This window comes from Vicugna pacos, chromosome 9, assembly GCF_048564905.1.
Source record: "Vicugna pacos chromosome 9, VicPac4, whole genome shotgun sequence".
Taxonomy (NCBI): Eukaryota; Metazoa; Chordata; class Mammalia; order Artiodactyla; family Camelidae; genus Vicugna; species Vicugna pacos.
Genome location: NC_132995.1, coordinates 38460375 through 38488363, shown reverse-complemented (window position 1 = coordinate 38488363; position 27989 = coordinate 38460375). Strand labels below are relative to the sequence as shown.

The 27989-nt window shown below is 38.7% G+C and overlaps 2 long non-coding RNA genes across 2 annotated transcripts in view; one reads left to right on the top strand and one right to left on the bottom strand.

Moving 5' to 3' along the window:
• Window positions 1-27989, bottom strand: part of LOC140698146 (uncharacterized) — a 338999-nt gene that overhangs the window by 154475 nt on the left and 156535 nt on the right. The window lies entirely within an intron of this gene.
• Window positions 268-27369, top strand: LOC140698487 (uncharacterized). Its single transcript, XR_012076287.1, has 2 exons — window positions 268-381; window positions 27175-27369. It is a non-coding gene; the product is annotated as an uncharacterized lncRNA (long non-coding RNA).

Genomic DNA, 27989 nt, shown 5'->3' with positions numbered 1-27989 from the left:
CTGAGGCTCTGAGAGCCTCAAAGTCTCACGGATGGAGGAGCCCTATTTCAATATCATCTCTCTGATTTCAAAGCTGAACTGTTCCCACAATGGGATATGCTATAGTCTGAATGTTTGTGTCCCCCCCATCCTCTACACCTAAGTCATATGTTGAACTCATAATGCCCAGGGTGATGGTGCTAGGAGGTGGAGCACTGGGTGTGATTAGATCATGAAGGCAGAGACCTCATAAATGAGACTAATGCTCTTATAAAAGAGAGCCCAGAGAGTTCCCTTTCTCCTCACACCACGTGAAGGCATCATGGAAAGTCTGGCGCCCAAGAGAGGATGCTCTGCAGACCAGGCTCGCTCCCTGATCTCAAACTTTCAGCCTCCAAAGCTGTAAGATATACATATGTATTGTTTATAAGCTATCCATCAGTGGTATTGTTACATAGCCCAAATGGGCTAAAACAAGCCACTGATGACATTAACGGTGAAGGTGATGGGGCAGGTAGAAAAAAGATTTTAGGACTTAGAATCTGAACCTATGGTTTGGTTCTCGGCTTCCCAGCTCTGTGACGCTGGATAAGCCAAAGCTCTGTCAACATTCAAGAAAGACAACCATCTCTACTGTCTGCCTCATGGGTTTGTTGTGAAGGTGGAAGTTGACAGTTTTACTACAATATCAGAATGAATTTCATGTTATATCTACCTAAACTCATTACTTGTGGGGGAAAAACCATTAAATTATCATTGATGAAATGAGAAAATCCATTTTTGTAATGTCAAAGTCACAATTACAAGATGACACAGGTCCATCATGTTTTTTCCTATACCTTTACCTTAGTATCATCAATTTAAGAAAAGGGGAACTCTGTTCACTCTTGGATACTCAGAACTCCCTTTAGAGACATCATCTTCTGAGTTGGCAAGCTCCCCACTCCCTAGAAACAATATTGGCCTGTGCTCGGTGTTTGGCAGCTGACATTTTGACAAATGGAGGTATTAAACCATGCATTAAATTTCACTAAGGACTTTACCTGCCATTTTTCTCCCCAGATGTAGATGTACTTTAAAATAGAAATGGAAAAAAAAATCACCATAGTAGCTTCACTTTTATGTCAATGCTCTCTTTGCCAAAAGTGCTTGGGTATTTGCCATAAAAAATATAACTGGTTTTACACTGGAAGGAAAATTCTATGACATGTTACTCAGGACCTTGGTATTAAAATGATTGCTCTGGGGAAGTGACTGGGCCTAGAATACAGGAAGGCAATGTCTTGCTCAATTTGTATCTGATTCGTAGAACTCGTCCAGGGAAACATTACGGAACTGAAAAGAGGGGAAAGCTAAATGAGGTATGGCCAAGACAGGGACTTGGGGATTCTGTTGGTTTCCTCTGAGTCCTTTGTGCAACACTTTCAATCTGAAGTCTCATTCTGTAAGCCCTACTTCTTTGACATTCCTCTCATAATCCATTCATCCCCATTTCCACTTAAAACTACGGAGTTCAGCATTCTCCACCTTGCCAGGACTCTTGCCAAAACCTTCCGATCACTCTCCTCGCTTTCAGGTGGTCCAGTCCAACTCACCCTTGAACCCAGATGCCAGGCCATCTTGACTAATAGCAAATAAGATGCTGTCATTTGTCAATAATCACACATCACTGAGGATCGGAATCACCGTGAAAGCTTTAAAAAATACTGAGGACCAGGACTCATCTCGAGACCCCAACTCCAGAAACTTGGAGTAGGGCTCAGGTGTTTAGAGCTCCCCAGGTGACTCTAATGTGAGGGCTGAGCTAACACCTATAGAACTCCCTGCAAACGATCCTTTAGTATCTGCCACCAATGTTAGCCAGCAAGGATTTCTAAGATACAGCCCTGCCTAACTCTTCCATATCTTCTTTCTCTTCTTTGCTGCTTTTCTCTGATTTCTCTTCATTCTATGACTTTGTTTCTGCTGCTACTTCTTCTGGGACTATTTCTGTCATCTGCTGTATCACCTTACACACCCTTAAATGCTCAAGCATATGAAAGCTTCTCTGACCGTCCCCCACATCTGCTGTCTCTCTCACCAATGCCTTATTTATACTTCATTGTGCTGGTATATAAATATTTGTGTATACCACCTAAGTGTGTCTTTAGATGATACTTCTTTAAAAACCAAATCTCTCACTTTCATGTTTATTTTCTCAGTGCCCAACACTGTGCATAATCAACATTCAAAACAATTTTATAAAAGGATAATCAACAAATGATTCATGATAATTTATACTTGTAATTCAACTTAATAACTTAGGATCATTTAATGGATGTCCATTCAGATAGTGAGGCACACACTTGCGAGTTATTAGGAAAGAGATCATATGATGAAAGACTAAAAAAGCATTGGTTATCTCTTAGAAACAATGGTGGACTAGGACTCATTTCAAAGAAATATGCCAAGTATTAGCAACACCAACTATGTTAGGTCAATTTAAGACATAGATTAGAAGACTGTAGGTTTAATAATGCAATAGAACTGTATTTTTGGCATTTATGAGCCATTTCATTTTTCACTAACCTTGCTGCTTCTCCTCTGAAGTAGCTCTCTTGTTGCCTTCCTCCAGAACTGTCGTCATTGGGTCTGATTTTAGAAGCTTTTTAGAATCAGGGTTCCATGTGAGCATCAGTATTTGAGGATATGATTTTCAAAATGTGGTGCCTGAACCCACAGCACTGGCAGTACCAGGAGAACCCACGGTACCGGCAGCGCCCACAGAACCCGCAGCAGCACCCGCAGCACCAGGGCACCTACTGGAAATGAAAACTCTCTGACCCTGACTCAGACCTGCTAAATAAGAAACCCCGAGGGCGGGGCCCAGCAAGCAGTAGTTTAACAAGCCCTCCAGGTGATTCTGATGTATGCTCAAGTTTAAGAACCACCTGCCTCAAATGATCACCGTCAAAGATCTGGTCCTCAGAACTGCAGGTCCAGTGCCGGTGTGCCCAGATGAGAAACACCTGAAGAGAGTTAAAAAATTCAGGTCCCAGGGAATCCCTCTTAGTTATTCACTCTTTCAGTGGGTTTAGAATCGGGCTTTGTAACCTGGATTTTAGATTAACCTTGGTTAATCCAACCTGCACAAACATGGGAGTGAGGGGGCTGGATGGTCTCTGAGCGGCTTGTCAGTTGAAAGCGATGTTGTCCTTGTGCAATCATGGCAGATCCTTCCTCCCTTCCTTCCCACTTAACTTCCACTGGAGGCAGCAGCATCTCATACAGGTCCCAACCCTGCTCAGAGTGAGTAAATAATGTTTGGAGGGGAGGGGCCAAGTACTGGTATTTTTTAAAAGCTCCCCAAGCGATGCTAACATCAGCAAAGAGAAGGTAAGCAGGAGTCGGGTAATGTGTACAGCACGCCATCTGTGGGCCACAGTTGAGGATGAGACGTATAGAATTTGGGCCAGAGGCCATGGCTTTGCTAATCCCAAACCACAGTCTTCAGTCTCAGATGCAGAGGCCCCTGCCAATCAAGCTCAGCCAATCAGATTGTCCCTTTTGGGAACTGACTGTGTCAGCAGAGACACCCTGTGGCTGTGTTTTGGAGAGAAGGTCTGTCAACTACTGTTCCTCCAGCCACACTGGATTCTTCCCACCTAAGTTTTGGCTGTTAGCCTTTCTTTGGATTCTGTGGGCTACTTTTAGTATCCTTCCAATGAGTCCTCATTTCTTCTTGAGTAAGTTAAATTTTGTTTTTAGTGTCCTGCCCAAAGAACTTGTGTTAACATATTCTGCCACTAATTGATGATCTGACCTTGGGCAAGACTTCTTGCATCTTTAGGCCTCAATTTCCTTCAGCTGTAAAATGAGGCCAGGGATCCAGATCCATATTTTTAACCACTTACAAAACAAAACTTTTTCTTTAAAAAAAAATTGGGTTGCAGGAAACTTAAATAAATAAAATGAATGAAAGGAATAAATGGTTTTTCTAGTTCAAATCTTTATTCTCTGATAAAACTTGTTTCATTCTGAGTGGAGCCTCAGGAAACCCCTGAGAAGGACTACATTTCCTCGCAGCACAGATGTTCTTAAAGGGCTACATTTCCGTAGTTTTGTGATTCTTGATTCGGAGTCTTGAGCCCAGAAACAACTGGAGTTTTCTGTTTTAGAGCCATATATTGCTGGATATAAAAGGCCTCATAATGATACTTAATGGAACATACAAAGTGGTAAATGTCATGCAAACTCGAATGTAAAAACTGCTTCTCCAAACGGTCTTTTTAAAGAAAACTGATTGAATCATCTTTCTTAAGTTATAGAAAATTCTATCTAAAAATAGGAATCCTATTATTCTGGAATGTTTGGTCACCTGTCGAGTGTTGTCTCAGAGGTCTTTTAGGACACAGAGTTAAACCCCATGAAAAGGTCAAGACAGCTCTCAATTTCCAAATTAGATTGCTTAGAAACACACTTCAGTAGGAAGTTGGGTTTTGGGAGGCCTGCTGTGAAAGTTAGCAAATGAAATGCAAAATGTGTGAAGTTTTCAGTTTTGGAAAAAGTACTGATTTTAAAAGATTGTGGCATTTTTGCTTTACCAAATGAACCTCTTTTGGTGGACTTAAATTTATCTCTTGCATATACATGCAAGAGAAGCTAACATGAAAAATCTGAGGCTTACATAAAAAAAAAATCTTCAAAATATCATTCCATTAAAATCAGTCCCCACTGATAAAAAGTTACAGGTCACAGTTTAGGTTATTTCTAGCAGCAACTCTACATGAAATTTCTGTGTGCTACTCTAGGCTCAGGCTCCACGGCAAAAAGGAATATGAATAAACATAATAACGCTTATGGTGAAAACGCTACATGTAAAAAGCATCTGCTGGGTGGCCTTATAATTGTGGCTCACTAATACTCCACAGTTCTCCCCTGCAAACCTATTCGCCACCTACTGCAATCTCACTGTTCTCCAGTTCTCTTCTAGAACTGCTCTTGGAGCAAGTAGGAAATGATCTTCTAATAATCAACCCAACGGACATGATGTTCTTTTCTTTTCTTTTTTGGTTAGAAAAATTTATTGTTTCAAATAAATTAAAAAATATATAATAAGCTTCCAAATCAGTAAATAAAAGAAAGGAGAATTTTTTAAAGTTTCACTAATCCAAATAATAAGAAAATCAAATGAGAGAAAATTTTGAAAAGAGCAAGCTATAAAATATGACACAAATTAAGATGGTCAAGTTAAATCCAAAACAGTAATTGCAATAAATGTGAAAGGAATATCTGTAAGTAGTGAGAAAGTAAAAGATTGGAGGGAGCAGAAATACAATGCATCTCCATAGAGGTGGAACAAAAAAAAAATGTTACTTTTTGTATGGAAACACAAAAGATCCCAAATAGCCAAAACAATCTTCAAAAAGAAGAATGGAGCTTGGAGAATCACATTCTCTGACTTCACACTGTACTACAAAGCTACAGTAATCAAAACAGTATGGTACTGGAACAAAAACAGACACAAAGATCAATGGAACAGGATAAAAAGTCCAGAAAGAAACAAACCCACATACTTATGGTCAATTAATCTATGACAAAGGAGGCAAGAATATACAATGGAGAAAAAACAGTCTCTTCATAAGTGTTGCTGGAAAAACTGGACAGCTGCTGTAAAAGACTGAAATTAGAACATTCTCTAACATCATACACAAAAATAAACTCAAAATGGATTAAAGACTTAAATGTAAGACCAGATACTATAAAACTCCTAGAGGAAAACATAGGCAGAACACTCTTGGACGTAAGTCACAGCAATGTATTTTTTGAACCATCTCCTGGAGTAATGGAAATAAAGGCAAAATTAAACAAATGGGATCTAATTAAACTTAAAACCTTTGGCACAGCTCAGGATATTACAAATGGTAAATGCCAGAAAGGGTGTGGAGAAAAAGGAACCTTCCTACACTGTTGGTGGGAACGTAAACTGGTGCAGCCACTATGGAGGGCAGAATGAAGAATTCCTTAAAAAACTAGAAAGACTTAACATATAATCCAGCAATCCCATTCCTGGGCATAAACCCATAGAACAATGTAATTCAAAAATACACATGCACCCCAATGGTCATAGCAGCATTATTTACAATAGCCAAGAAATGGAAATAACCCAAGTGTCCATCAACAGATGACTGGATAAAGAAGATGTGGTATGTATGTGGAATGCTACTCCTGCCATAAAACAGAATAAAATAATGCCATTTGCAGCAACATGGATGGACCTGGAGATCATCATTCTAGGTGAAGTATGCCAGAGAGAGGAAGAAAAATGCCATATGATATCACTTATATGTGGAGTATAATGAAAAGAAAAGGACATGGTGTTCTTTTCTTACAACTGACTTCTCTGCTGTATGTTGTGTGCTGCTGTATGCATTGATGTTGCTCGTTTTCTGTTTCTTGACACTATCTACCACCCTTGACATTGGTTACTCTGCATCCTCTGACTCCTCTTCCTCTTCTATGAATGTTATTTCTCTATCTCATTACTATAGCCTCTCTTCTCAGCCCTTCTTATAAATGTTGGTATTTCCTAGCATTCTATCTGTGAACCATGGCTTTAACATACTCTTGCTCCCTGGAGAACTCTACTAAATGCCAAACCCATCCCTCTTGAATTTCACAATCCCACATCCAACAGATTTCTGGACATCTCCACCTAAATGGGCATAGGCATCTCAAAATCAGCATGCCAAAAGGAAAGGTGATGTTCATTAACAAAGTGGTCTCTGGCATCAGAATGGGCATAAATCTCCACTCAGTACTTATAATAGACAGGACCTTTGGCAAGTTTCTTAACATTCCTGGATCTTAGTTTCCTTGTCTCTAAAAAGTTTCAAGGATTAAATGGAACAGCATATGGAAAAGAATTTAGCAAGTACATGGCTCATCTAACCCTTAAATAAAACCTAGATATAATTAAGCATGATTTGAACCTGATAATCCTTCTATATTAAAAATCTTTTGAACCTGATAATTTGAACCTGATAATTCTTCTTTTTACAAATCTTTTTCTCACATTTGCTCACCTGATGACAACCAATCATCTAACTCTATTAATTTTAAATGTAAATGTTTTCAAATCTGTTTTCTTTCTGACACTATCTAATATTGCCCTGGTTCATGCCTTTTTGTGGTTCCATCTGCTTGCTTTCTCTCTCTCTCTCATCTCTCTCTCTCTCTCTCTCTCTCTCTCTCTCTCATATCTCACTCTCTCTCTCTGAATGTGGCTTAAACTGGGAGATTAAGGGGAGAGAGAGAAAAAGAGAGAGGGAGATGAGAGAGAGAGAGAGAGGTGAGCTGAAGAAAAAGAGGAGAGAGGAGGAGAGGGATGTTTCTTACCTGGACATGGTGCCAGTACTCAAGGAAGCTGCCAAGCCAATGCTAATTGAAAAGAACCACAGAACTCCACTGTTGATGTGACTGTTAAAATAACCTTTCCTTCCTCTAGGACTGTTTAATAAAAATGCAGTGTTTTTATGTACATTCTAAATGTTGCTTTATTGAGGAACTTAAAGGCAAGTTAATAATAGTATTCTTAGGGTTTAGGTGGAAGACTACAATAATGGCACATTTGAAAAGAAAAATCACATAGTAAACCCAGTCACACACTGGAGGTGATTTTACAGATCAGATTTTGAATTCTGAGCAATCAAATGCTGGCAGTGCTCAAGGTTACACTATCTAGTAAAGTTTAATGAACACAAAGAAACATTCAAACAAATAATATCTTTAACATTTTAATCATTGTGTGGCTACGTTCTTGCATTTTCCTGACACATATACCAATCAGAAATAAATACTGTTCTTTTAAAGATTAAGAAGGTTTAAAATCATATTTGAAAAATGGGATGAAAAATAAAATAAATATATAAATTTTTTTATAGGCTATGTTTTTCTAAAATGAAAATTGGAGACTATACTCACATTTTGCAGCTTCTACACACTTTCTCTTTCTCATATTATCAACCAAATTAGAGATATGAAAGATAATTCTAGCTTTTTAATTTGGTATCTTTACCTGAGTTGTATTAGTATAAAATCCTCTAGGTGACCTTCAGTATTGCAACCAAGTTGCTATATAGGAATATCATTAATTACACTTTAAAAAAGTAAAATGTCTTGCAACATTTATCACAATCTTTTAGTGACCACACATAGAATACATGATCAATCCCTTAATGGCTATAAGTAATACAAAATGTAGCTTCCAAATTGTGACCTGCATACAACAAATTAAGATTAAATGCTGAACATGATATGTGGTACTCAACAATAATTTATGATTTTTAAGATCATTTTTCTACCTTGGAGTTAAAATAAAAAAATTTTTTTAACCTCACTCTCTTTTGTTCGTTGTTGCCTAATCTTAGAGCAGCCTTTCCCAATGCATAGCACTAAAATAGATTTGTTAATTTTCAACCAAATCATCCATTTGTCTATAAGAATGACACATTAGAGACCGGGCAAGATGGCGGAGTAGAAGGACGCTTGTAAGTCACCCTCTCCCACAAATACACCAAGACCCACATCTACAGACCCACTCAGCCAACCAGAGCACCTGCGGAACTCCGACAGATCATCGCCCTCTTCAAAAGATAAAGACGCCCAAAATCTGGTAGGAGAAAAGGAAAAAAGAAAGAACAAAAGGCAAAGCAGCGCGGGAGGGGCCCCGCGGGGAGGGAGCGGCAAAGGAGGACTGGCGCTCGCTCGCTGGGTCTCCCCTCTCCAATTGAGAGGCCAGCGGGACGGAGGGGGAGCCTCCAAGGCTCGGATCTGTACAGAGCAGCCCTTGTCTGACAGAACTAAGTTAAACAGGCACAGAGCGTCCCCCCAATACCCAGCCTGCGATGCGGGCCAGCAGCGGCGGGCAGGGCCAGGCTGCACAAGCCGGGCGGAGGACGGGGGCGGCTGCACGGAGGCAGCTCCGGGGGACTGCAAGGGGCTGGGAGCCGTGGCCGTGGGTGTACAGGACAGAACAACCTGGGCCCTCCATAAAACAGCAAGGTTGATGTACTCTCGGGGGAAGGGTGCATACACCCATCTCCGAAAACCCGCGGAAACTTTTCAGGGGAAGAGGGGCGGGGCCCAGGCAGAGCCGCCGTATTCTCTGGCGCTGAGCACCCCAGCGGGGGCAGAGGTGAAACCTGCGTCCGCACCGAAGGGCTTAGCAGCCTCAAGGGCCAGACTGAGACGGGCCTACAGCCCGGGGCAGATAGGATCCTTCCATCCTGGTCCCCCAGAGAACTTGCTCCACAAAGACAAACAAGCAGCTGGGTCTTGGCTCGGAGCAGGGATGAGGTTGCTCCTCGGTCTTCCCGGAGCCCACCCGCGGAGCGTGACCAGGGCGGAGCGCCGGCGCAGAGCGCGCAGCCGCACGGAGCAGCGGAGCTACCGGTGGCACAGGAAGGGGGAGAGCGGCCCCCCCGCCTGTCGGGCAGAAACACAACCCCTGACCGAGGTGCTGGGAGAGGGCACGACCTGCCCTCCTGCCTGGCCAGTCTGCAACATCTGACTGCGGCATCCGGAGGGGCAGTGACCCGCCCGCCCACAGCAGAGGAGAGCTGCATCTGACCCCGTGTTAGGAGGAGGCGCGATCTGCTTGCCGACAGGTGCTGGGAGCAGCACAAAAGGGGGCGCCAACGGAGGGCCTATGAAAACAAGCTGAGCTTCCAAAACAGGACTAAGACAGAAGGACTTCACATTAAAAGCACACAGACTCCAGGAGAACACCAACAACCCCCTTTTTTTTTGTTTTTTGCTTTTGTTTTTGTTTTGTTTTGTTTTTTTTAATCTGTTTTTACCTGTTCTATTTTCAATTACTCTCTTAATTTTTACTTCTTAATTCATTTCTATTTCTCTTGGGTTTTGATGTCCTGTTATTGATTAGACACAGGCTTCAAAAACATATATTCATCTCCCCACCCCCCCTTTTTTTTGAAAGGTTTTAAAAGGACATCTCCACCCGATTAATACTCTGCTTCAACCCGCTCTTCTATTATTCATTATACACTGTTTTCAAACCCTCTTTCTCCATTCTTTTAAAAATCTTTCTCTCTCTCTCTTATTTTTTTCTTTTTTTTCTTTTTTCTTTTTTTTCCCTAAGTTCTATTCCTAAATAGGCATTAGATAGATAAAATCCTTAAGATCCAAAATAGACAACTGATACTCCATAAACCACAGTGCCAGAGAGGTATGAGCAAGATGAAGAAGCAGAGAAACCTTTCCCAATTAAAAGAACAAGAGGAATCCCCTGAAAGAAAGCTCAATGATATAGACATCGATAGCCTACTAGATCAAGATTTCAAAAAAAGGAGTGATCAAATTGCTGAAGAAATTAAAAGAGATAGTGCTTAGAGAAATAAAATATGTCAAAAATGAAATTGAAGCTATAAAGAAGAGCCAAGCAAAATGGGAAAACTCATTGACAGAGATGAGGAATGATCTAACAGCTGTGCAAAGCCGACTAGTTAATGCAGAGGAACGAATTAGTGATCTAGAAGACAGGGCAACAGAAAGCACCCATTCAGAAGAACTACAAGATAAGCAAATAAAAAATAATGATAATAGCATAAGGGACCTATGGGGTAATATAAAGCGTCCCAATCTTCGCATAATAGGGGTCCCAGAAGGGGAAGAAGGATCACAGGGGATTGAAAAGGTTTTTGAAGAAATCATGACTGAAAACTTCCCAAACTTAAAGAAGGAATCAGATATACAAGTACAGGAAGCTCAGAGGGTCCCAAACAGGAAGAACCCAAATAGACCCACACCAAGACGTATCATAATCAAGATGGCCAGAGTCAAGGATAAAGAAATGATTCTAAAGGCAGCAAGAGAAAAGCAAAGAGTGAATTACAAGGGAACCCCCATAAGGCTCTCAGCTGATTTCTCTACACAAACACTACAGGCCAGAAGGGAGTGGCAAGATATATTCAAAGCCCTGAATGAAAAAAAGATGCAGCCTAGGATACTTTATCCAGCAAGGCTATCCTTTAGGATAGAAGGAGAAATAAAGAGTTTCACAGACAAAAAAAAGCTGCAGGAGTTTAGCAACACTAAACCCATGCTAAAAGAAATATTGAAAGGGTTATTCTAAATAGAAAAGCAGCAGGATGCTACAGAAATGAGAAACGTACAACTGGAAAGGTGATAACTCATGAATTACAAATAAAGAAAACATGAAATTATAAACGAAGACATACAAATCACTGAGAGTGGGAGAGGGAGGCAGGGAAATACAGAATTTTTTTTCTTTCTTTTTTAAATTTTTTTAACAGTAGGATGGGTTTGAGATCATGTTATTATCAGTTTAATAAAAACGGGTATAGGTTAACAGATTTACAAAAAAGGGTAACCACAAGCCAAAAATTTACAAGGGAGTCACAAAAATTAAATAAAATCCATGATAACACAAAGGAAAATTACCAAACCACAAAAGGAAGAAGAAAGGAACAAAGAGGATATACCAATTCAACTGCAAAGATAAGTTCAAAATGGCAATAAACACACATCTATCATTAATTACTGTAAATGTTAATGGACTAAATGCTCCAGTCAAAAGACATAGAGTGGCAGAGTGGATAATAAAGCAAGAACCTTCAATATGCTGCATACAAGAGACCCACTTTAGGGAGAAGGACACATATAGATTGAGAGTGAAAGGATGGAAAAGGATATTCCATGCAAATGGAAAAGCCAAAAAAGCAGGTGTTGCAGTACTGATTTCAGACAAAATAGACTTTAAAACAAAGGCCATAAAGAAAGATAAAGAAGGACATTTTATAATGATTAAAGGAGTGATACAACATGAAGATATTACACTTGTTAATATATATGCACCCAATATAGGAGCACCTAAGTACATACAAGAATTACTAACAGAGATAAAGGGGGATATTGAAGGGAATACAATCATAGTTGGAGATTTTAACACTGCATTAACATCACTAGACAGATCTTCCAGACAGAAAATAAACAAGGCAACAGAGAAATTAAATACTACAATAGAAAAACTAGATTTGGTGGATATTTTCAGAGCTTTACACCCCCCAAAAATAGAAAATACATTCTTTTCAAGTGCACATGGAACATTTTCCAGGATCGATCATGTACTTGGACACAAAAGAAACCTCAACAAATTTAAGAAGATACAAATTATCTCAAGCAGCTTTACTGACCACAATGCCATGAAACTGGAAATCAATAACAGAGAAACAAAGGAGAAAAAAAGAAAAGCATGGAGATTAAACAATATGTTATTGAAAAAACAATGGATCAATGAGGAAATCAAAGCTGAAATTAAAAAATACCTTGAGACAAATGATAATGAAAGCACAACCACTCAAAACCTATGGGACACAGCAAAGGCAGTGCTAAGAGGGAAGTTTATAGTGATACAGGCCTTCCTCAAAAATGAAGAACAATCTCAAATAAACAAGTTAACCCACCACCTGGATCAATTAGAAAAAGAAGAACAAAAAGCCCCAAAAAGCAGCAGAAGGAAGGAAATGATAAAGATAAGAGAGGAATTAAATACAATAGAGATTAACAAGACCATAGAAAAAATCAACCAAACCAAAAGCTGGTTTTTTGAAAAAGTAAATAAAATTGACAAACCTCTGGCCAAACTCACAAAGAAGAAAAAAGAGAGAGCACAAATTAGCAAAATAAGAAAGGAAAATGGAGAAATTACAACAAACAAAATAGAAATACAGAATATCATACGAGAATATTATGAAAAACTCTATGGAACCAAACTGGATAACCTAGAGGAGATGGACAAGTTTCTGGAAACTTACTGTCCACCAAAACTGAATCAAGAAGAAACTGAACACTTGAACAATCCAATCACTAGAAAGGAAATAGAAATAGCAATTAAAAACCTCCCTACAAATAAAAGTCCAGGACCGGATGGCTTCACCGGGGAATTCTACCAAACATACAAAGAAGAACTCATACCAGTCCTTCTCAAACTCTTCCAGACGATTGAAAAGGAGGGAATACTCCCAAACTCATTCTATGAAGCCACCATCACCCTGATACCAAAACCAGGCAAAGACACTACAAAAAAAAGAGAATTATAGGCCAATATCGCTGATGAACATAGACGCCAAAATCCTCACCAAAATTTTAGCAAACAGAATCCAACAACACATAAAAAAGATTATACATCATGACCAAGTGGGGGTCATCCCAGGGACACAAGGCTGGTTCAACATACGCAAATCAATCAATGTAATACATCACATCAACAAGAGAAAGGACAAAAACCACATGATCATCTCAATCGATGCAGAAAAAGCATTTGATAAAATTCAACACCCATTTATGATAAAAACTCTCGCCAAAGTGGGTATAGAGGGAACATATCTCAACATAATAAAAGCTATATATGACAAACCTATAGCCAGCATAGTTCTCAACGGTGAAAAACTCAAAAGCTTCCCACTAAAATCTGGGACAAGACAAGGATGCCCACTATCACCACTCCTATTCAATATAGTCCTGGAAGTCCTAGCCACAGCAATCAGGCAAGAGAAAGAAATAAAAGGGATCCAAATTGGAAAAGAAGAGGTAAAAGTGTCATTATATGCTGACGACATGTTACTATATATAGAAAACCCTAAAAGGTCCACAAAAAAGCTACTAGAGCTGATCGAAGAATTCAGCAAGGTAGCAGGTTACAAAATTAATGTTCAAAAATCAGTTGCCTTTCTTTACACTAACGATAAATCAACAGAAAAAGAAAGTAAAGAAACAATCCCCTTTAAAATAGCACCCAAAGTAATAAAATATCTGGGAATAAATCTAACCAAGGAGGCAAAAGAATTATACACAGAAAACTATAAACCACTGATGAAGGAAATTAAAGAAGACTTTAAAAAATGGAAAGATATTCCATGCTCTTGGATTGGAAGAATCAATATTGTTAAAATGGTCACACTGCCCAAGGCAATCTACAGATTTAATGCAATCCCTATCCAATTACCCAGGACATATTTCACAGAACTAGAACAAATCATAATAAAATTTATATGGAACCATCAAAGGCCTAGAATTGCTAAAGCATTCTTGAAGAGAAAGAAAGAGGCTGGAGGAATAACTCTCCCAGACTTCAGACAATATTATAGAGCTACAGTCATCAAGACAGCATGGTATTGGTACCAAAACAGACATATAGACCAACGGAACAGAATAGAGAGCCCAGAAATGAACCCACAAACTTTTGGTCAACTCATCTTCGACAAAGGAGGCAAGAATATACAATGAAATAAAGACAGTCTCTTCAGCAAATGGTGTTGGGAAAACTGGACAGCAGCATGTAAAACAATGAAGCTAGAACACACCCTTACACCATATACAAAAATCAACTCAAAATGGATTAAAGACTTAAACATAAGACAAGATACAATAAACCTCCTAGAGGAAAACATAGGCAAAACATTATCTGACATACATTTCAAAAATTTTCTCCTAGAAGAAATAAAAGCAAGAATAAACAAATGGGACCTAATGAAACTTACAAGCTTCTGCAGAGCAAAGGAAACCAGAAATAAAACAAGAAGAAAACCTACGGAATGGGAGAAAATTTTTGCAAGTGAAACCGACAAAGGCTTGATCTCCAAAATATATAAGCAGCTCATACAACTCAATAAGAAAAAAATAAACAACCCAATCCAAAAATGGGCAGAAGACCTAAACAAGCAATTCTCCAAGGAAGACATACAAATGATCAAAAAGCACATGAAAAAATGCTCAACATCACTAATTATCAGAGAAATGCAAATCAAAACTACAATGAGGTATCACCTCACACCAGTCAGAATGGCCGTCATTCAAAAATCCAAAAATGACAAATGCTGGAGAGGCTGTGGAGAAAGGGGAACCCTCCTACACTGCTGGTGGGAATGCAGTTTGGTGCAGCCACTACGGAAAACAGTGTCGAGATTCCTCCAAAGACTAGGAATAGACTTACCATATGACCCAGGAATCCCACTCCTGGGCTTGTATCCAGAAGGAAATCTACTTCAGGATGACACCTGCACCCCAATGTTCATAGCAGCACTATTTACAATAGCCAAAACATGGAAACACCTAAATGTCCATGAACAGGTGACTGGATAAAGAAGAGGTGGTATATTTATACAATGGAATACTACTCAGCCATAAAAACCGACAACATAATGCCATTTGCAGCAACATGGATGCTCCTAGAGAATGTCATTCTAAGTGAAGTAAGCCAGAAAGAGAAAGAAAAATACCATATGAGATCGCTCATATGTGGAATCTAAAAAACAAAAACAAACAAACAAACAAAAACAAAGCATAAATACAGGACAGAAATAGACTCATGGACAGAGAATACAGACTTGTGGTTACCGGGGGGGGGGGGGTTAGAGGGTGGGAAGGGATAGACTGGGATTTCAAATTGCAGAATAGATAAACAAGATTACACTGTATAGCACAGGGAAATACAAAATGTTATGATGAATCACAAAGAAAAAAATGTGACAATGAGTGTGTATATGTCCATGAATGACTGAAAAATTGTGCTGAACACTGGAATTTGACACAACACTGTAAAATGATTATGAATCAATAAAAAATGTAAAAAAAAAAGAATGACACATTAAATCAGAGTTTCAGTTGTAAATTTACAATTTAATGTAGTCTTGCTTTATATTTTAAGAAGGGCTGAATTAAGTGGGATGGGTATTATGTTTTTTATCCTCCTTGCTGACGAATGAATAGGACTAAAGGGAGAGTTCAAATAAAATATAAATACAATGATAAAATTCTTAAAGCCAAGAATTTATGAAACTAAGTAGTAAAGAATAATATAACATGTCCCACTTCTGGAATGGATTTTAACTGGATTAGAAAAAAGGCCTTACCAAGACATAAGTGTTTCTAAGTGTGTGACAGGTATGGATATTCAGTAATCTATGCTGACAGTAGGCCCTTGAAACACAAACAATGAACTCAGTTTGAAATATTTTCCATGGCTGAGTTTGAATCTCACCTGTAAAATCATTATAAAAAGTTAAAATATGGTGAGAGATGGACGTTTTCTTGCTAAGGTCAGGAACAAGGCAAGGATGTCTCCACTTGGCATACCTTTTCCACATCTTACTGGAAGTTCTAGTTAGTGTGATAAGATAAGAAAAAGAAATTAAAGGGATACAGATTAGGAAGAAAGAAATAAAACTGTCTCTGTTTGCAAATGACATAATTGTCTACATAGATAATCCAAAAGAAACAACAACAACAAAAACAAAAATCCCCTGTAACTAACAAACAAGAAGAGTAAGGTTGCAGGACACAAGGTCTACATACTGCAGACCATTGCTTTCCTATATACCTGCAATAAACATGTGGAATTTGAAATAAAAAAAAACACAGTACTGTTTATATTAGTGCCCATCCCAAAATGAAAGGCTCAGGAATAAATCTAACAAAATATGCTCAATATCTACGTGAGGAAAACTACAAAATTCTGATAAAAGAAATGAAAGGAGGATGAAATAAATGAGATATTCCGGAGCTATTAAGACTCAATATTGTCAAGATATCAATTCTTCCCAAGTTAATCATAAGAATCAATGCAGCCTCTAGCAAGGTATTTTGTGGTTACTGACGCCCAAGTGTATATGAAAAGGAAAAGACCTCTTACAAGGGAGGTAAAAGAATTCACAATACAGTTTTGAAGAAGGACTGACACTACTTGACCTCAAGACTTCCCATAAAGTTACAGTAATTAAGATAGTGTGGTATTGGCAAAAGAATACACATATAGATCCATGGAACAGAACAGAGAACCCATAAATATAGACCATGATTGTAATCAACTGATCTTTGACCAAAACAAAGGCAATACAATGAAGAAAGTGTCTTTTCAACAAATAGTACTGAAACACATGCAGAAAAATGGATCTGGACGCAGGCTTTACGATCTGTTATTAGTCGTCTAGGCTGTCATAACTGACCTACACAGACAGGGTGGCTGCAAGTCCAAGACCAAGGTGTTGGCAGATTTAAGTTCTCTGACAGCCTCTCTCCTTGCCTTGCTGAGCACTGCCTTTTTGCTGTGTCTTCACCTGACCCCTTCTCTGTGAGAACACATCTCTTCTTTCTCTGTGAGTGGCACCATTTCTAAGTTGGATTAGAGTCCTGCCTTTACGACTTCCTTTAAACTTAATTACCTTTTTGAAGAACTTCTGTCTAAATACAGCCACCTGCGAGGTTAGGGTTTCACAATACACATCTTGGGAAGACATGATTCACTCAAAATAAATCATCAACCTAAATTTAATGCAAAACTGTAAAACTTCTAGAAGATAACAAAAGAAAATCCAGGTGACCTTGGGTATGGAAATGACATTTTAGACATAACACCCAAGGTATGTTTATTTAAGAAATAACTGATAAGCAGGACTTCATTAAAGTTAAACACTTCTCCTCTGCAAAAGACAATGTCAAGAGAATTGGACAATGTCAAGTGAAAAGAATACAAGCCATAGGACTCAGAGAAAAGTTTGCAAAAGATATATCTGATAAAGAACTGATATTCAAAATAAACAAAGAACTCTTAACACTTAGCAGTAAGAAAATTAACCTGATTTTAAAAATGGGCAAAAGAACTGAAGAGACACCTCACCAAAGAAGATCTACATATGGCGAATAGCATATGAAAATATTCTCAGTATTACATGTCATTAGAGAGTTTCAAATTAAAACACCAATTAGATACCATTACACACGCATCACAATGGCTACAAGTACGAAATGCTGACAACACAAAATGCTGACAGTATGTGGAGCAACAGGAACTCTCATTCATTGCTGGTGGGATGGCAAAATGGCACAGCCACTTTAGAAGACAATTTGGTGGCTTCCTACTTACCTAAATATATTCTTACGATATGATCCAACAATTGTGCTCCCTGGTATTTTACCAAAATGAGTTCAAAATTTATAACTACACAAAAACATACACAGGAATGTAGCAGCTTAATTAGTCACTGCCAAAACTTGGAAGCAATCAGGATGTCCTTCAGTAAGTGAATGGACAGATGCTCTGTTACACCTAGACAGTGGAATATTACTCAGCGCTTAAAGATGTGAACTCTCAAGCCATGAAAAGACATGGAGGAGCCCTAAATGATTATTACTATGTGAATTAAACCAATCTGAAAAGGTTGCAGGTTGTATGATTGCAGCCATATTCTGGAAAAGGAAAAACTATGGACACAGTAAAAAGATCAGTGGATAGCAAGGGTTGGGGAGAAGGAGCAATAAATAGAAGGGAAACTGAGGATTTGGGACAGTCAAACTATCCTGTATATTATAATGATGGACACATATCATTATACATCTGTCAAAACCCACAGAATGTACTACACCAAGAGTTATCCCTAATGCAAATTACGGACTTAGGGGGATCATGATGTGTCAGCGCTGATTCATTAGTTACAACAAAGGCACCACTCTGGTGCAGGATGTTGATAGCAGGGAAGTGAATATGTGGAGACTGTCTGTACCTTCCACTCAGTTTTGCTGTGAACCTAAAACTGTTCTAACAAAATTGTCTATTTTTGAAAAATGCTATGGAAATAGTCCTTTCTTCAGCAAACACTGAACACTTATAATATGCCAGATTCTGCAATTATATGAGACTAGACTATATCTTTATCTTCAAGGAATTCAAACTCTGTTAGGTAAAAGAAAAAAGAAGCCAACCAATGGTTACCATATCAAGTGAAAGTCCAGTAATGGACGCTCTTCCAAGGTCACTAGTAGTGGGTAGAAAGGCAATGGCATAAATTAGTCTGCCAGGGTAAGTGATGATTATTTGTCAACCATTTCCACTTGTGCACTACTTCTTATGTATTTAAAATAAATCTTCAAAGTTGATGAGTATCTGCAAGGCCACCATTAAAGTCTGAAGGTCTTTCAGAAAGACGAAATAGTATGCTCTAAAACTTAAGGCCAGAAACAATAGCATATTTTAATAATTAGTATTTCCATGGACATAATTTGGATGTACAGATAATACTGATGAAGATGTTAATGATAGTAATAATAATTCACCATGTCAAATTCTTTCTGTGTGTCAAGCATCGTGGTTTGAACGTTTTAAATTCTCACTTCTCATACCAGCCCTACAAAAATTATTATATCATTTTTATCACTAAGGAACTCAGGGCAGAGAGTTTATATGTCTTTCCCAAGTTCATATAGTTACTATGTCATGTAGCTGGAATTTGACCTCGGGTCCCTCTAAATTCGAAGTCTGTGCTCTTCCCATGTACCTTTGCTGCAGAGGACTCAGTGGTCAGGATGTCACGGTCTTAAACCTGTTTTGTGGAATTTGATTTTCCCTTTGTATCGATGCAAGAGTGTTCCACTGTTCTGTCTTTCTACTGAAGGATCAGACTAGGAATACCAATTCACAATAAAATAAGCTCTCACTGAACAGGAGATACAGTACCCTAAATGCAAACTATTCATCAAAGATGTCTGAAATTGCTGAAAAATGAAGAGAAGTATCAGAAAATGGCTACCTGTGTGGTGCAAACACAAAAAATAAACCTATATTTAAACAAGTTGCGACTGGATGTTAATGAGTGGCTAAATGACAAGTTGTGGAAGTTATTGCACCTCACGATTCAATACTTTGCAAACATTTTTTTTTCCTTTTAAATTAAACGGTAACTTTGGTGATACTATAGGGAAATGGCATGGTTTCTTTGTCACAAAGTTGGTTGTGAAACATCCATCCCCCTTCAGACAAGAAATATGTAAAATGCACCTCTTGTGTTTCTCAAATAGCAGGAAAACAGACCAAACTCTTCAGGGTCAAACAAGAAGTACTAACTGAGCTTGTGAAGATGATTTTCTTGCAGTGATTGATTAAGTAGTGTCAAGGATAAGATGGTTTTTATGGCCAGAAGAAGACTGTAATCTAATTTTGCAGAAATTCTTATCTCATGGGCACTATGTTATCACTTTTAATCTTAGTGTTTTCATTTAAATTAGCTTAGGAAAATTCAATGGCCTGCTTTGCTGACAGCTCAACTCACAGAGTCGTCTTCTGCACTAAGTTTTCTGGTGCCAACACTACATTTCAAATCACGTTATCATTATTCTCAACAGTCAATTAAGGAGTTATTTTTGCAGACTATCATAGGCTGGTATTGCTGGGTATAATTTCTTCCACATAGTAAGAAGAAATTCTACTATTTCTTTTAACAACAGACACTGTAAACTTAATTAGACTGGCATGGCTACTTCCATGATGAACTTCAGCAAAGGACAGTTTTCAAGTGTCAATCTTTGAAAAAGAAGACTTAACTTTTTTTTTCCCTCTCTCTTGTGTATGTCGCATGGCCAGCTAGACTCCAAATTAGGAACTGATTTCCCCAAAGCCTGCAATTGCTTAGTCTCTTTAATTCTGAGGTCTGAAATACTTTCAAAACAATGGAAACCAACAGCAGTGCGCTGGCTGGCCCTGCGGTAATAGCTGCAGGAGTGTGGAGTAGAAAACGCGTCATGCACCCTCCCCTAATCAAAGCCGTGGCTTAGCTTTGATAAACGTTTCAGCTGGCCGGGGAACAGATCCATGGACATCAACCCCTGTCATTCTTGATTTCACCTCACCTACTTTTTAGACCAGACTGCAGTCGCAGCAGTTTAGAAAAGGAAACAAGGAAACTAGGTGCTACCTTCTGAGAATTCCATAGTATTTTAGCTACCTGCCCCTCCCAGGGGGCTTGCTCATGTGTTGTTTCTTCTTCCTGCCCATGACTGTTCAGGTGTTGCATCCACGCCAGCAAACGGTTCTCAGAATCAGCCTGTGAGCAACTGCCTCTAAGTTTCTAAGAAATAATCCCTGGAAACCCTTTGTGATCAGCCTGCTCTCTGCACAGTCAGAGGAAACTGAAGGGTCATTAATCATGGTTCTTTACCCCGGGGTCATATTCGGCAACCTATATAGAGGTACACAGGTGTTGAAACTTAGCTAAAAGAGAGCATCTCCAACACTGGTAAAACCACCACCTGATGGATGAGTTCAGTTATCTGTAGAAAGTGCCTTAAAGAGACACACCGATCCGGCAGGAACAGCAAGAGAGTGACTCTCAACTCTGGCCTAATTGATTTTATTCACATCTCCATTAAGACTGTGACAAGAGAAGAGGGATGGTCCGTGCAGGAAACAGAGAAGTAGAGGCTTACTAGTTGCAGACTTGGGAGTATCGTTCCTCTCCCAGGTAGGAGGAAGCCTGACCAGAGTACTTTTTCTCTCTGTGAAAATGGAGGCCTGAGTTCGCAAGCCTTTCGTAGTTGAGGAAAAGTCACCTGACCGCTCTTACTTTACTTAACAGTAAACCTATGGTTCACACAGCACTGTGTCATGCACTACTTTTTGTCCAACTGCACAGATGCACTTTTACAATAATTTGTGTAGTTTTTGATGTACATTTCTCTCTTCCACTGTTCACAAAGAAGCCCAAGGCTGATACCTATTTTTGTTAAAATTGTATGCTAAGTGCAAAGTTGTCTTAAGCGAATGCAAAAGTGTATTAATTAATACACCTATGGTTTATTATTTACAAGTACTACCATAAACAGTGAATTTACTGACTCAAATGCTTGCATTTAAGACTCCTTGGTAGTTATCATGCTCACTTTTAGTTAATACAACGAAATATTTTTGTCTGTCAGGGCTGTAGGCACTTGGTTCATGGGAGAAACAGTCCCCTGAGTCTGATTATATATGAGTGCACTGCTATGATGGGGTTATGCCAACTTCAGAGTGAGAAGGTGACATTAGACTTATATTGACTTCACCAATATCCCTATCTGGGGTCCTGTTTTAGGGTCCAACCTGCCCCAGATGGTTTTTATCTTGTTCCTTCCTTTCAAGGCAACAGCATGTATAGTATGCACCTTTCAGAATGACAGCTAATACTATTCAAATCACATGCAGACATCTATAAATATCTGCCTTGGATAGCCCATGGTGAATGTAAAATTAAATATGCAATTCTTTCAATACTTTCCTCTTTAAGTGAATCAATACAGAATTCTAGCCAGTTTCCTTATGTCTCCAACAAGAAGAAATACATTTCCTACATTTAAAGTATACACTTTAGAAGATACGCATCTATATGTATATATTAAGTGCTTGCTAGCAAAATAAAGACATTGCAAAGCATAATGTAAACTGTCTCAGGGAAAACATGAGAAAAAAAGTATTCAGATTTAGTTAGATATAAAAGCCACAGACTAAAGGTTCTGAGTATCTCTTTCTTTCTTGCCAAATTCAGGTTCAGATTCAGATTAACATTTCCTCAGTACCTGCTATGCACTTGGCTCTAAATAAATAACTGTATATATATATCATTTGTTTAAAACCTAGACATTTCACAGAGGTAGAAACAGAAGCCAGAGATGTTGTTAAACTGGTGAAGGTCAGAAAATAGGTAGAAGAGACAGGATTTGAAACCAGGGATTTTTCACCCCAGGTTAGAGTATGCAATCTCTTAGCTTCCTTATCTTTAAATGTGTTGATATTAGTATCTACTCCATTGATACTTTTGAGAAATTTGAAGGATTAAGTGATAGTAGTTAATAAGTGTACACAAAGCACTTAGAATGGCCCCTGGCACATAATCAGTACGAAATAAGTAGAAGCTCTTCATTTTTTTTTTTTTTTTACTATTATAGTCCTGAGCCTATGAGTCCATTCACCTAATGTGCTAAACCCTGATCTTCACTTATTTAATTTTAAATATATGATTGAATGTTATTTGCTAGTAACCCACTCAATGTATTATTAATGGTTGATAACAGTAGGAATGCCTCATAAAGGTTAGTATTTCCTGAGGATTGTTCAGTAATTTTTAATGAAATTTGACTAACCTGCAGTTCTTTGCAAGTTCTAAACTCCCCTTGTGCATACTTAGAAATAGATTTTGGGAATTTCACAGTTTGATCAGGAAAGCTTTATCCCTGACGTGACATCAGTTTCACCTAGAATTGGTGATAGAATGCATGTTGTTGTTGCTTTTCACTGCAAATTACTGTAAGTTTACTTTCTTTATTAGCAATTAGGTTTATTGTGTTCAGTTGTCCTTAGAGGGAGTGTAATGCCTATTTGTAAAAAAATTCTCATAACAGCCTTTAGTTGGACTTTAAAATTTGTCAAAACTGCAGTTTAAATATATTACTATCCATACCCACTTCTGAAACAGATACATATGGTTACCCCAAATATTCATGTACAGTGATCCTTGATTGCTAAAGAACTACATTTGAACTGTTACTATTCAAATAATTTATCATATGATTGATAAAGATAACTGGTTATTCTGAGGTTGTATTTGAAAACATATAAAAACTATATATATATATATATATATATATATATATATATATATATATGTATCTTATGATAGAAATTAGAAACAATGTAGGGGTATTTCTCTCCAATTGCTTTTTGTCACTAAGATCTTTCAAATAGGGGTGAGTTTGGTAAGCAGGGTTAGGGATTTTTGCCCTACTGAGTGCACTGTGGTCAGAAAGTTTGGAAGCTACTTCTCCACTCCTTTCTAAGTTCCTAATGGTAAATGCTGCCTATGACTCTTTAGTGTACAAATCCTGAAAGTCCCTGTCCCATAGCTCCTGCTTAGCAATGGACATCCTGTATTTCCCTTTTTTTTAAAAAATTGAGGTATAGTCAGTTTACAATGTTGTGTTAATTTCTGGTGTACAGCACAATGCTTCAGTCATACACGAATATACATATATTCATTTTTTTACATTTTTTATTGATTCATAATCATTTTACAGTGTTGTGCCAAATTCCAGTGTTCAGCACAATTTTTCAGTCATTCATGGACATATACACACTCATTGTCACATTTTTCTCTGAGTTATCATAACATTTTGTGTATATTTCCCTGTGCTATACAGTGTAATCTTGTTTATCTATTCTACAATTTTGAAATCCCAGTCTATCCCTTCCCACCTTCTACCCCCCCCCCCCCGGTAACCACAAGTCTGTATTCTCTGTCCATGAGTCTATTTCTGTCCTGTATTTATGCTTTGTTTTTGTTTGTTTTTGTTTTTTAGATTCCACGTATGAGCGATCTCATATGGTATTTTTCTCTTTCTGGCTTACATATATTCATTTTTATATTCTTTTTCACCATAAGCTACTACAAGATACTGAATATAGTTCCCTGTGCTATACAGTATAAACTTGTTTATCTATTTTATATACTAGTCAGTATCTGCAAATCTCGAACTCCCAGTTTATCCCTTCCCACCCATTTCCCCCCGGTAACCATAAGTTTGTTTTCCATGTCTGTGAGTCTGTTTCTGTTTTGTAAATAAGTTCATTTGCCTTTTTTTTTTAATTCCACATATTCGTGATATCATACAGTATTTTTCTTTCTCTTTCTGACTTACTTGACTTAGAATGACATTCTCTAATGAACCTTCTCAATTTATTATTTTCTGTGTAGTCCTCCACTAGGAATTCACAGAATACAGGGAGTGTGTGTGCATCGGGCTTATTGTAAGCCTATTCATTTTCCTTTAATTTTATAGAGTATTTCAATCTCTTTCCTGAACCCAAATCCTACTTGGACTTAGGTTTGACATTATGTTTTCATTTGAGCTTTGGATCCTTAATCTTATTACTTCCTGTTTTCCTAAAACTGGAGTGAATAAGCTACTTATAAGAGCATAAGCTGAATCTGTTCAAAGCCGTTTAACGGTATTTACTCTGCTCTCTGGTTGATCCTGCTCCCCCAGTTCCTCATCTTATAAAAGTTTCAGGGAAATTACAAAGTCCAAAAACACAGTACTGATTGGGGCATCTTTTGCTGGGAGAGCCTACTCAAAGCTACTCAACTTCATTTGTCTTTTCTGAATGTCAGAGTCAGAGGCAGTCATAGGCAGTCATCAGTCTGGTGTTCCAGCTTGTTGCTTTGTAAATATTTTTACTTCATACTTGCAAGGATCCTGAGAGAAATTATTGCTCCCATTATAAGCCCTGGTCCAAAAGCACAGAGCTAGTCAGTGGAAGAGGTTGGATTCAAATCCAGATCTGATTGAGTCTGAAGTTCATCTTTTTTGGCCATTAAGCACACTGCCTCCTGCTTTCACAAGCTTTGGGTGAATGGCCTGGGTGTCCCAGTCATTCACAAAGCATAGGTGTGTGTTCTGTGCTCCTAAAGGAAGACTTTGCTTTGGCACAGGTGGTGTTACCTTTGGCTGGGCCATTGGTTCAGTGGAAGTTGTGGGACTCAAGTGGTCCTGGAGGTGGTGTGTGATGGAGGGCTGTGTCCAGGGAGTGCTGGAGGGTCCTGAACAGTTGTGCCGAAGGCACGAACATCCCCTTTATGCTGACACTCTCTGCTGCCCAACCCACACCTGCCAAAGTTCTTTATTGCAAAGGCATTAAAGCCAATAGATTGCTCTGTTTCTAAAGAAACCACATTAATGTAATCTCTTTGTTTTGCAATTGCTCATTCAGTAAGCCATTGTTCATCAGACTCCTGGGAGTTTGCAACCCTGGAACAATTGTTTCTCTGCTGATCAGGTCTCATTTGTCATTTTGCAGACAGGCAAGTTTATTTGCTTATAACACAACCAAAATAATTAGCTGTTTACCTGGCAGGTTGGCCATGATTATGTACGACTAATGACCATAAATGAATAAATTCAAGCGTTGTTGAAAGAAAAGGACTGGGCCATTAGGCATGACTTTAATCATTGATTTTTCCCCTGAGGCTGACAGTCTGAAACTAAGTTTATCTTTCTATGATTACAGGGTATTTGCCTGGTTCCCTCCGTGCAGTGCCTTGGCAGAATCACACAAACCAGGGTTCAATTCCCCTGCCATTTGTAACTGCCAGTGATTTGTGGCAAGTTTCTCAAACTGTGTGAAATCCAATTTCCTAATTTACAAAATGGATGTGACGTCAGTCAAGTCATGGGTTATTTTGATGATCACATCAGACAACACCTATGGAAGAACCAGCACATACTAGCTTCCCAACCTATAGCAAGTAATCTCTACACTGCTCACGTTTAAATTGCAAGTACTTGAGGATGAGCACTCATTTCTGACACTCACCTTATCTGTCTACAACGTGTGCATAACATTCGCCTTAAATGGGTCCTGTGAAGATTAAATAGGATAGTACGCTAGCTATGTCTAACACATAGTAAGTACTAGCTAATTGTTATTTGAATAGTTTTATATATTTTGGGGGGAAAAATCAATAGATGGTTTGTACCGATGTTGACAATGATGACAGCAGCAGTGATGATAAAATATGCCCTGAAATTATCCATTAACTTTTCCACAGTGTGTTTCAGGAAACTTTCTGTAGCTTCTCTTTCCCCTTTCCCATATTCAATTATCCTAGTGAAGTAACCACAGAACAGTTTTCAGATTCTTCCTCTCATCTCCTCAAATGTATTTGAGCTCCAGTCCAAACGTTTCCCTCACTCTTCCTTTTAGGAGTCGGAGTTGTAATTCTTCATCCCTGACTGGTGATTACAGTCAATTCTTGATATCCATAATTGCCTTGTTTTCTGCTCTACTGCAAATGCAGAAACATTTTCCACTCATTTCCTAATGAGATTTTTTTTAAATTAAATATAATGTTCAACAGCACAGTCTAGTTCATTTCTATTCTCCACTAATGCCTATAATAATCATTATCCTGTTTTAACAGAGGAGGAGAGAACATTTACAAAACTCCTACTATGTGCCAGGAAACTCCCACTATGTGCCAGGCACTCTAACAAGGACTTTGAAAACATGATTGCATTGTTCCTACAATAGGCCTGGGATGTAATCAGCATCATACCTCTTATTTATTATACTTCTCTGTCAAGTCCTCGAACTCTAAGTTCATTACAGTGATGACCATGCCCCACTACCTCTCTGAGGATGACTGGACAGAGACAAGACAATATAAGCACATGTAAGATGTTCTGACAAAAAGAGAACTACACTTTGCATGCCAGGGCAGCGACAATCATCTTTCCAGCAGTGACAGAAGAAAAATTATATCCAAACCAAATTAAAAGTTACCTCCCTCTTTCTCCCCTTTTCCATTATGTGTGAGGAAGACAAATAGAAGCTGCAGCTCCAGGGAACACCGAATAGAACCAAGCTTTACATCAAAGGAGAAGCCTGTGGATCTTCGCACTTTCCGTACTGGGATTTCCAAGAGGTTCTCCTCAGTCTGGAAGCCTGTCACATTTCAGGGGAATCTGAGTCAGTTGGAAACACCATAATGATTTAAATAAATGTGACTTGCAGCATCTGGGGCCTGAATTTGAATTCTGGCTTTGCCTCTTACTCGCCATGTGATGTTGGGCAAGTTACTTCCCGCAGATGAACCGTAAATTCCACATCTGAAACACAGGGAAAATTATACCTCTGTCCCCCGGGGTAAGGATGCAATGGGAAGACAGCCACAATAACACACAGGGCGCTCAGCACAGTGCTGGGTATGTTGTGAGCATCCCACACTTGGTATTTCTTATCAGTAGTACTTGGGTAGGCTTATTTTATTTTTCAAAAGTAAACTTTTTGTCTCCTCTTCTCCTTGTAACTGAAGACGACTTATCACTCTCTTCCCTACCGCCTCTCTCTCTCTCGTTAAAATAGAGGCAATGCAAAGAAAGGATGGTTCATGACTGGAAATTGTATTATTTCAAAATGTCAGTCAGTGATATTTTCTCGGGAGAAATGAGTCTTCCAAATACTCCCCGAAGAACGTTATCTGGGAGGAAAAACAACTGCAGGATGAGTTCAGAGTTTTGAGCTGGTATGTCTGATGATGAGGCTTGTCTTCCCTCTGTGTGTGTGACTCGGGGTGAGCTCTGCAGACAGGCCAGGCATCCTGGACCTGGGAATAGGAGACAGCTCTCCGTCATTT